A 10,157-nucleotide genomic window follows, 5' to 3' on the forward strand; every position below is an offset into this window, starting at 1 on the left:
GTTTGTTTTGTGAGATTAAGAGTCACTTATGGTTTGTCTCCCTCCCAATCCCATCTGGCTTCATTTACTCTTCTCCTACCCCCTTAACCCCCAATGTTGCATCTCCTCTCCCTCATATCAGGGACATCATATGATAGTTGTCTTTCTCCGATTGACTTATTTCGCTAAGCATGATACCCTCTAGTTCCATCCACATTGTTGCAAATGGCAAGATTTCATTTCTTTTGATGGCTGCATAGTATTCCATTGTGTATATATACCACATCTTCTTTATCCATTCCTCTGTTGATGGACATCTAGGTTCTTTCCATAGTTTGGCTATTGTAGACATTGCTGCTATAAACATTCGGGTGCACGGTGCCCCTTCGAATCACTACGTTTGTATCTTTAGGATAAATACCCAGTAGTGCAATTGCTGGGTAATAGGGTAGTTCTATTTTGAACATTTTGAGGAACCTCCATGCTGTTTTCCAGAGTGGTTGCACCAGCTTGCATTCCCACCAACAGTGTAGGAGGGTTCCCCTTTCTCCACATCCTCGCCAGCATCTGTCATTTCCTGACTTGTTCATTTTAGCCATTCTGACTGGTGTGAGGTGATATCTCATGGTGGTTTTGATTTGTATTTCCCTGATGCCGAGTGATATGGAGCACTTTTTCATGTGTCTGTTGGCCAACTGGATGTCTTCTTTGCAGAAATGTCTGTTCATGTCCTCTGCCCATTTCTTGATTGGATTATTTCTTCTTTGGGTGTTGAGTTTGCTAAGTTCTTTATAGATTTTGGACACTAGCCCTTTATCTGATGTGTCGTTTGCAAATATCTCCTCCCATTTTGTCCGTTGTCTTTTGGTTTTGTTAACTGTTTCCTTTGCTGTGCAAAAGCTTTTGATATTGATAAAATCCCAATAGTTCATTTTTGCCCTTGCTTCCCTTGCCTTTAGCGATGTTCCTAGGAAGATGTTGCTGCAGCTGAGGTCGAAGAGGTTGCTGCCTGTGTTCTCAAGGATTTTGATGGATTCCTGTCTCACATTGAGGTCCTTCATCCATTTTGAGTCTATTTTCGTGTGTGGTGTAAGGAAATGATCCAATTTCATTTTTCTGCATGTGGCTGTCCAATTTTCCCAACACCATTTATCGAAGAGGCTGTCTTTTTTCCATTGGACATTCTTTCCTGCTTTGTCGAAGATGAGTTGACCATAGAGTTGAGGGTCTATTTCTGGGCTCTCTATTCTGTTCCATTGATCTATGTGTCTGTTTTTGTGCCAGTACCATGCTGTCTTGATGATGACAGCTTTGTAATAGAGCTTGAAGTCCGGAATTGTGATGCCACCAACTTTGGCTTTCTTTTTCAATATTCCTTTGGCTATTCGAGGTCTTTTCTGGTTCCATATAAATTTGAGGATTATTTGTTCCATTTCTTTGAAAAAAATGGATGGTACTTTGATAGGAATTGCATTAAATGTGCAGATTGCTTTAAGTAGCATAGACATTTTCACAATATTTATTCTTCCAATCCAGGAGCATGGAACATTTTTCCATTTCTTTGTGTCTTCCTCAATTTCTTTCATGAGTACTTTATAGTTTTCTGAGTATAGATTCTTAGTCTCTTTGGTTAGGTTTATTCCTAGGTATCTTATAGTTTTGGGTGCAATTGTAAATGGGATGGACTCCTTAATTTCTCTTTCTTCTGTCTTGTTGTTGGTGTAGAGAAATGCAACTGATTTCTGTGCATTGATTTTATATCCTGACACTTTAATGAATTCCTGTGTAAGTTCTAGCAGTTTTGGAGTGGAGTCCTTTGGGTTTTCCACATATAGTATCATATCACCTGCGAAGAGTGATAGTTTGAATTCTTCTTTGCCACTTTGGATGCCTTTAATTTCCTTTTGTTGTATGATAGCTGAGGCTAGGACTTCTAGTACTATGTTGAATAGCAGTGGTGATAACGGACATCCCTGCAATGTTCATGACCTTAGCGGAAAACCCTTCAGTTTTTCTCCATTGAGAATATTTGTGGTGGGTTTTTCATAGATGGCTTTGATAATATTGAGGTATGTGCCCTCTATCCCTACACTTTGAAGTTTTGATCAGGAAGGGATGCTGTACTTTGTCAAATGCTTTTTCAGCATCCATGGAGAGTATCATATGGTTCTTGTTCTTTCTTTTATTAGTGTGTTGTATCACATTGATTGATTTGCGGATGTTGAACCAACCTTGCAGCCCTGGAATAAATCCCACTTGGTCGTGGTGAATAATCCTTTTAATGTACTGTTGAATCCTATTGGCTAGTATTTTGGTGAGAATTTTGCACCTGTGTTCATCAAGGATATTGGTCTGTAGTTCTCTTTTTTGATGGGATCCTTGTCTGGCTTTGGGATCAAGGTGATGCTGGCCTCATCAAATGAGTTTGGAAGTTTTCCTTCCATTTCTATTTTTTGGAACAGTTTCAGGAGAATAGGAATTAGTTCTTCTTAAATGTTTGGTAGAATTCCCCCCAGGAAGCGGTCTTGCCCTGGGTTTTGTTTGTTTGGAGATTTTTGATGACTTTCAATCTCCTTACTGGTTATGGGTCTGTTCAGGCTTTCTATTTCTTCCTGGTTCAGTAGTGGTAGTTTATATGTCTCTAGGAATGCATCCATTTCTTCCAGATTGTCAAATTTGTTGGCATAGAGTTGCTCATAGTATGTTCTTATAATTGTCTGTATTTCTTTGGTGTTCGTTGTGATCTCTCCTCTTTCATTCATGATTTTATTTATTTGGGTCCTTTCTCTTTTCTTTTTGATAAGTCTGGCCAGGGGTTTATCAATCTTATTAATTCTTTCAAAGAACCAGCTCCTAGTTTTGTTGATTTGTTCTATTGTTTTTTTGGTTTCTATTTCATTGATTTCTGCTCTGATCTTTATGATTTCTCTTCTCCTGCTGGGTTTAGGGTTTCTTTCTTGTTCTTTCTCAAGCTCCTTTAGGTGTAGGGTTAGGTTGTGTACCTGAGACCTTTCTTGTTTCTTAAGAAAGGCTTGTACCACTATATATTTTCCTCTCAGGACTGCCTTTGTTGTGTCCCACAGATTTTGAGCCGTTGTGTTTTCATTATCATTTGTTTCCATGAATTTTTTCAATTCTTCTTTAATTTCCTGGTTGACCCATTTATTCTTTAGAAGGATGCTGTTTAGTCTCTATATATTTGGGTTCTTTCCAAATTTCCTCTTGTGATTGAGTTCTAGCTTCAGAGCATTGTGGTCTGAAAATATGCAGGGAATGATCCCAATCTTTAGATACCAGTTGAGACCTGATTTAGGATCAAGAATGTGATCTATTCTGGAGAATGTTCCATGTGCACCAGAGAAGAATGTGTATCCAGTTGCTTTGGGATGAAATGTTCTGAATATATCTGTGATGTCCATCTGGTCCAGTGTGTCATTTAAGGCCTTGATTTCCTTGTTGATCTTTTGCTTGGATGATCTGTCCATTTCAGTGAGGGGAGTGTTAAAGTCCTCTACTATTATTGTATTATTGTTGATGTGTTTCTATGATTTTGTTATTAATTGGTTATTATAGTTGGCTGTTCCCATGTTAGGGGCATAGATATTTAAAATTGTTAGATCTTCTTGTTGGACAGATCCTTTGAGTATGATATAGTGTCCTTCCTCATCTCTTATTATAGTCTTTGGCTTAAAATCTAATTGATGTGATATAAGGATTGTCACTCCTGCTTTCTTCTGATGTCCATTAGCATGGTAAATTGTTTTCCACCCCCTCACTTTAAATCTCGAGGTGTCTTCAGGTTTAAAATGAGTTTCTTGTAGGCAACATATAGATGGGTTTTGTTTTTTTATCCATTCTGATACCCTGTGTCTTTTGATTGGGGCATTTAGCCCATTAACATTCAGGGTAAGTATTGAGAGATATGAATTTAGTGCCATTGTATTGCCTCTAAGTTGACTGTTACTGTATATTGTCTCTGTTCCTTTCTGATCTACTACTTTTAGGGTCTCTCTTTGCTTAGAGGACTCCTTTCAATATTTCCTGTAGAGCTGGCTTGGTGTTTGCAAATTCTTTCAGTTTTTGTTTGTCCTGGAAGCTTTTTATCTCTCCTTCTATTTTCAATGATAGCCTAGCTGGATATAGTATTCTTGGCTGCATGTTTTTCTTGTTTAGTGCTCTGAATATATCATGCCAGCTCTTTCTGTCCTGCCAGGTCTCTGTGGATAAGTCTGCTGCCAATCTAATATTTTTACCATTGTATGTTACAGACTTCTTTTCCCGGGCTTCTTTCAGGATCTTCTCTTTGTCACTAAGACTTGTAAATTTTACTATTAGGTGACGGGGTGTGGACCTATTCTTATTGATTTTGAGGTGGGTTCTCTGAACCTCCTGGATTTTGATGCTTGTTCCCTTTGCCATATTGGGGAAATTCTCTCCAATAATTCTCTCCGATATACCTTCTGGTCCCCTCTCTGTTTCCTCTTCTTCTGGAATCCCAATTATTCTAATGTTGTTTCATCTCATGGTGTCACTTATCTCTCAAATTCTCCGGTCATGGTCCAGTAGCTGTTTGTCCCTCTTTTGCTCAGCTTCTTTATTCTCTGTCATTTGGTCTTCTATATCGCTAATTCTTTCTTCTGCCTCATTTATCCTAGCAGAGCCTCCATTTTTGTTTGCACCTCATTAATAGCTTTTTTTATTTCAACTTGGTTAGATTTTAGTTCTTTTATTTCTCCAGAAAGGGCTTTTATATCTCCTGAAAGGGTTTCTCTAATATCTTCCATGCCTTTTTTGAGCCCGGCTAGAACCTTGAGAATCGTCATTCTGAACTCTAGATCTGACATATTACCAATGTCTGTATTGATTAGGTCCCTAACCTTTGGTACTGCCTCTTGTTCTTTTTTTTGTGGTGAATTTCTCCGCCTTGTCATTTTGTCCAGATAAGAGTATATGAAGGAGCGAGTAAAATACTAGATGGATGGCAACAACCCCAGGAAAATATGCTTTAACCAAATCAGAAGAGATCCCAAATCATGAGGGAGGAGAAAGGGGATAAAAAGAGGTTCAGAAAGAAAAAAAAAATGAAACAATTAAAAGAAGAAAATGAATAAAGCAAAAATATAAAAACGAAAAAATATATTAGATAAACTAGTTTAAAAACGTTAAAAAAGAAAAGGGTAAAAGTTTAAAAAATTTAGCAGAAGAAGAGGAAAAAAATTGAAAAAGAAAAAAAAATTAACTGCAAGGCTAAAGAATCATGGGGAGAAAGCCATGAGCTCCGGCTTTGCTTTCTCCTCCTCTGGAACTCCCCTGCTCTCCTTGGTATTGAAACTGTACTCCTTGGTACGTGAACTTGGTCCTGGCTGGATTTCTTGTTGCTCTTCTGGGGTAGGGGCCTGTTGTAGTGATTCTCAAGCGTCTTTGCTCCAGGCGGAGTTGCACCGCCCTTACTAGGGGCCAGGCTGAGTAATCCGCTCGGGTTTGCTTTCGGGAGCTTTTGTTCCCTGAGCGTTTTCCGTAGTGTTCCGGAGGACGGGAATGAAGATGGCGGCCTCCCAGTCTCTGGCCCAGAGGAGCCGAGAGCCCGGGGCCCCACTCCTCAGTGCGCCCTCAGAGAACAGCGCCCTGGCCTCTGGCCGCGCTCCGAGCTGACCGAGCCTGTGACCGGTTCAAGGTAACCCCGAGCTGAGAGTCACTCCTCGGCTGTCTCTGTAGCTGGCTTCCCTATTCTAATACCTGTGAGCTCTGCGACACTCAGACACCCCCGATCCTTCTGTGACCCTGTGGGACCTGAGGCCAGGCTGACCCCGCCTGGGCTTCACCCCAGTTAAGCCTCTGGAGCATGTCCCTCAGCGGAACAGACTTTTAAAAGTCCTGATTTTGTGCTCTGTTGCTCCGCCGCTCGCCGGGAGCCGGCCCCTCCCCCCGCGGTCTATCTTCCCGTCGCTTTGGATTCACTTCTCCGCCAGTCCTACCTTGCAGAAAGCGGTTGATTTTCTGTTTCTGGAATTGCTGTTCTTCTTCTCTTCGATCTCCCGTTGGATTTGTAGGTGTTTGCAATCTTTAGATAAGCTATCTAGCTGATCTCCCGCTACCTGAAGTAGTCTCAGCCTGCTACTTCTCCGCCATCTTGACTCCTCTCCCCCTATATATTTTTATTTTTTATAAACATATAATATATTTTTATCCCCAGGGGTACAGGTCTGTGAATCACCATATAATTCCTTTTAATTAGCTTCACTGTTAGTCCATGCAAAGACTAGACAAAAATGGAGCAATAAAATATTATGTTTTTAGAGTTAGATACAGAAATTCAGGACCAACTATGACAGGTCTAACAATGGTAACAAACAGAAAGGTGTATCCCCAGCATCAAGGTCAAAGCCAGATATTATTCATTAGCAATAAAAGAAAAGGAGTGAAATCATAGGATTCAGCCCCCTCTTAGTGAGCAGAGTACAGATGCTACAGATTGCTAATGCTGATGAGCAATTACTCTCTCAGTAACCAGAGTACAGAAGAGGTGCACTCACTTCTGGAAAGAGGAGGAATGGAGAACTGTGGTGACACTCAAAGAAACACAGAAGTGTTAGGTAAAGAATGGCAGAGGTCAAGCCCAGGTCACTCACAGAACACAGAGTGAGTGAAACCAAGTTTAATGCAGCTTGCTGAAAGTCAAATCCTTGTTCCTTCAGGAGGTTTAGGAGAGAAGAGCATGAAATTGACTGTCTTGCTTTGGGGGTGAGGAAGGGAAGAACTCTAGTGCCCTGTTTTGGATGGGACATCAAGGGACTCAAGTCAAACTTTGCTCAGTAGGGGATGTTGAGAATAGAGATTTGATCTATCTCTGGTCATTCACTGTTGACTAGAACAGTTCTTCATAGTAAAAGAAACAGAGAAACAGATAGCTGTAAATCCAGGATTTACAGAGGGCCAAAAAAAAAAAAAAATCAAAATAAGGGAGGCATGCTCAATCACCAAGCTTTGGTCAACATAAGCCTATTGGCAAATAAAATTCTTAATTTTAGCCTTTTTATGGAGCCACTTACATATTCTCCTAGCTAGAAACAAAACTATCCAGCTCAGTTAGCACTTTTTTTTAAGTTTCAAATATAGTGTTCAGCAGTTATCAGTTGCATATAACACCCAATGCTCATCACATCACATGCCCACCTTAATGATCATAATACCCATCTGCCACCCACCTCCCCTTCAGCAACCCTCAGTTTGTTTCCCATAGATAAGAGTCTCTCATTGCTTATCTCCCTCTCTTTTCTCTTTTTAATTTTATTTTTTCAGTGTTCCAAGATTCATTGTTTATGCACCACACCCAGTGCTCCATGAAGTACGTGTCCTCCTTAGTACCCACCACCAGGATCACCCATCCTCCTACCCTACCCCTCTCCCCTCCAAAACCCTCATTTTGTATCTCAGAGTCCACATTCTCTCATGCTTCATCTTCCCCTCTGATTTCCCCCAATTTACTTTTCCTTTCCTTCTCCTAATGTCCTCCATGTTATTCCTTATGCTCCACAAGTAAGTGAAAATATATGATAATTGACTCTCTCTGCTTGACTTATTTCACTCAGCATAATCTCCTTCAGTCCTGTCCATGTTGATACAAAAGCTGGGCATTCATCTTTTCTGATGGAGGCATAATATTCCATTGTATATATGGACCACATCTTTATCCATTGGTCTGTTAAAGGGTATCTTGGGTCTTTCCACAGTTTGGCAATTGTGGTCATTGCTGCTATGAACATTGAGGTACCTATGGCCCTTCTTTTTACTACATCTGTATCTTTGGGGTAAATACCCAGTAGTACACTTGCAGGGTCATAGAGTATCTCTATTTTTAATTTCCTAAGGAATCGCCACACTGCTTTCCAAAGCAGGTGCACTTTTAATAGAGTAACCATGTAGGAAGTTTGTCTCAAATTCTGAGTTAAAAAAGAAAGGCTTACCCAATGTTTATAGCAGCAATGTCCACAATAGCCAAAATGTGAAAAGTTCCCTGATGTCCATCAAGAGATGAATGGATAAAGATGTGAGAATACACACACACACACACACACACACACACACACACACAATGGAATACTACTCAGCTATCAAAAAGAATGAAATCTTGTCATTTGCAACAATGTGGGTAGAACTAGAGGACATTTTGCTAAACAAGTCAATCAGAGAAAGACATCCTATGGTTTCACTCATATGCAGAATTTAAGGAACAAAACAGGATCATTTGGGAGGGGGGCAGAAATAGAATGAGACAAAATGAGAGAGGGATATAAACTATAAGAGACTCTTGACTGTAGGAAACAAACTCATGGTTGCTGGAGGGGAGGGGAGGAGAGTGGGGTAACTGGGTGATGGGTATTAAGGAGGACATGTGATGAAATGAATACTGGGTGTTATATGCAATTGATGAATAATTGAACTTTACATCTGAAACTAATGATACACTCTATGTTAATTAATTGAATTTTTTAAAAATCAGCTTTAAAAAGAAAGGTTTCACTTTTAATTTCTTAAGGAATCTCCACATTGTTTTCCAAAGTGGCTGAACCAACCTGCATTCCCACCAACACCGTAAGAGAATTCCCTTTTCTCCACATCCTCTCCAACACTTGTTGTTCATTGTCTTGTTAATTTTGGCCATTCTAACTGGTGTGAGGTGGTATCTCAATGTGGTTTTGATTTTAATCTCCCTGATGGCTAATGATGATGAACATTTTTTTTCATGTGTCTGCCACTTTGGAAAACAGTGTGGAGATTCCATGAGTGAGCCTGGTGATGGGTATTAAGAGGGCACATATTGCATGAAGCACTGGATGTGCTGCATAAACAACAAATCTTGGAACACTGAAAAAAATGAAATAAATTTTTTAAACTTATTTTACTTAAAATCAAAAAGAAAAAAAGAAAGGCTTCATGGGGGGGAAAAGGCCATTGGTTCTGATGATTCTGGCAGAATGAAAAAGAGGTGAAACTAACTCTGCTGTTAGTTCATAAACCAGTATTTTATTTATGTAAACTCCAGTTATTTCCATGAAAATTTTAGTTAGCCTTTCTAAAATGTATTTTTATTCTTAGGGATTAGGTATTTTGCAAGTACCTGGGCTTCTTGGGTGAAAATACTGGGAAAAAAATGAGAGAAAAATTGTGGGTGGCTATGTACAAAAATAGGTCAAATTAATCCATGGTGTTAGGAGTTAGCATGATGGTTACTCTTTTGGGGAGTAAGGAGTGCCTGGAAGGAGATATAACTGGGGGCCTTTTGGGGGTGCTGGTAATGCTCTATTTCTTAATCAGTGTCATTTACATGGATAGTTCACTTTGAGAAAATTCATCAATTTGTACACTTATGATTTGTGTACCTCTCTGTATAGATATATATTATGTTCAATAAAAGGCTCACAGAAGAAAATAGATTAGGATGCAGACAGCATGTCAAAAAGTAGAATCCCCTGCTCCTCTTCCCCATTCTCCTTATACCACTGGCCATCCCCACGAAAGACTAAGTTATATTCTTCCCCATGAGAACTCCTTTATAATTACTTTCTATGGTGAGTGCTGTGAAATGTGTAAGCCTGATGATTCACAGACCTGTACCCATGGGGCAAATAATATATTACATGTTAATTTTTTTAAAAAGAAGAAGAAAAAAAATATTACTTTCCAATTCTGCCTTCAATCCTACATGGCAAGATTAAACGCCAGTGCCCTAAATGCTGAGGACCTCAAGATGCCAAAAAGTTTGAGGCACAAAATAAAGTTAACCCAGCAAGATCACAAAATAATCTTAGGAATGAGAGGGAACACTCCAGGATGGTAGGAAAGTTAAGGAAGAAAAAAGCACCTTGGAATTAAGTTTGGGACACTGACCTCTGGGGGTTTTGATAGAGAAGAAAGAGAGAATAACTGGAGATCAAAAACAAAAAGAAAGGAAGATTAGCATTCATGGAGTAGAGCACGCTGCAGGTGTTGCCTAGAGCTGGACTCACAGAGGCGAAGGTCTACAGACACACATTCTCCTGCTAAAAATTTAGTTCCTACACATAGGCTCACAAAACCCCAGCCAGATACATTACTGTGCCCCCAAAATGAAGTCTCACTAAATATTTACAATGTGACTTGAGATAGCAGATCACCTTTCATTTGGAAGAGAGAGAGCA

This window comes from Lutra lutra, chromosome 4, assembly GCF_902655055.1.
Source record: "Lutra lutra chromosome 4, mLutLut1.2, whole genome shotgun sequence".
In the NCBI taxonomy this organism is placed as follows: Eukaryota; Metazoa; Chordata; class Mammalia; order Carnivora; family Mustelidae; genus Lutra; species Lutra lutra.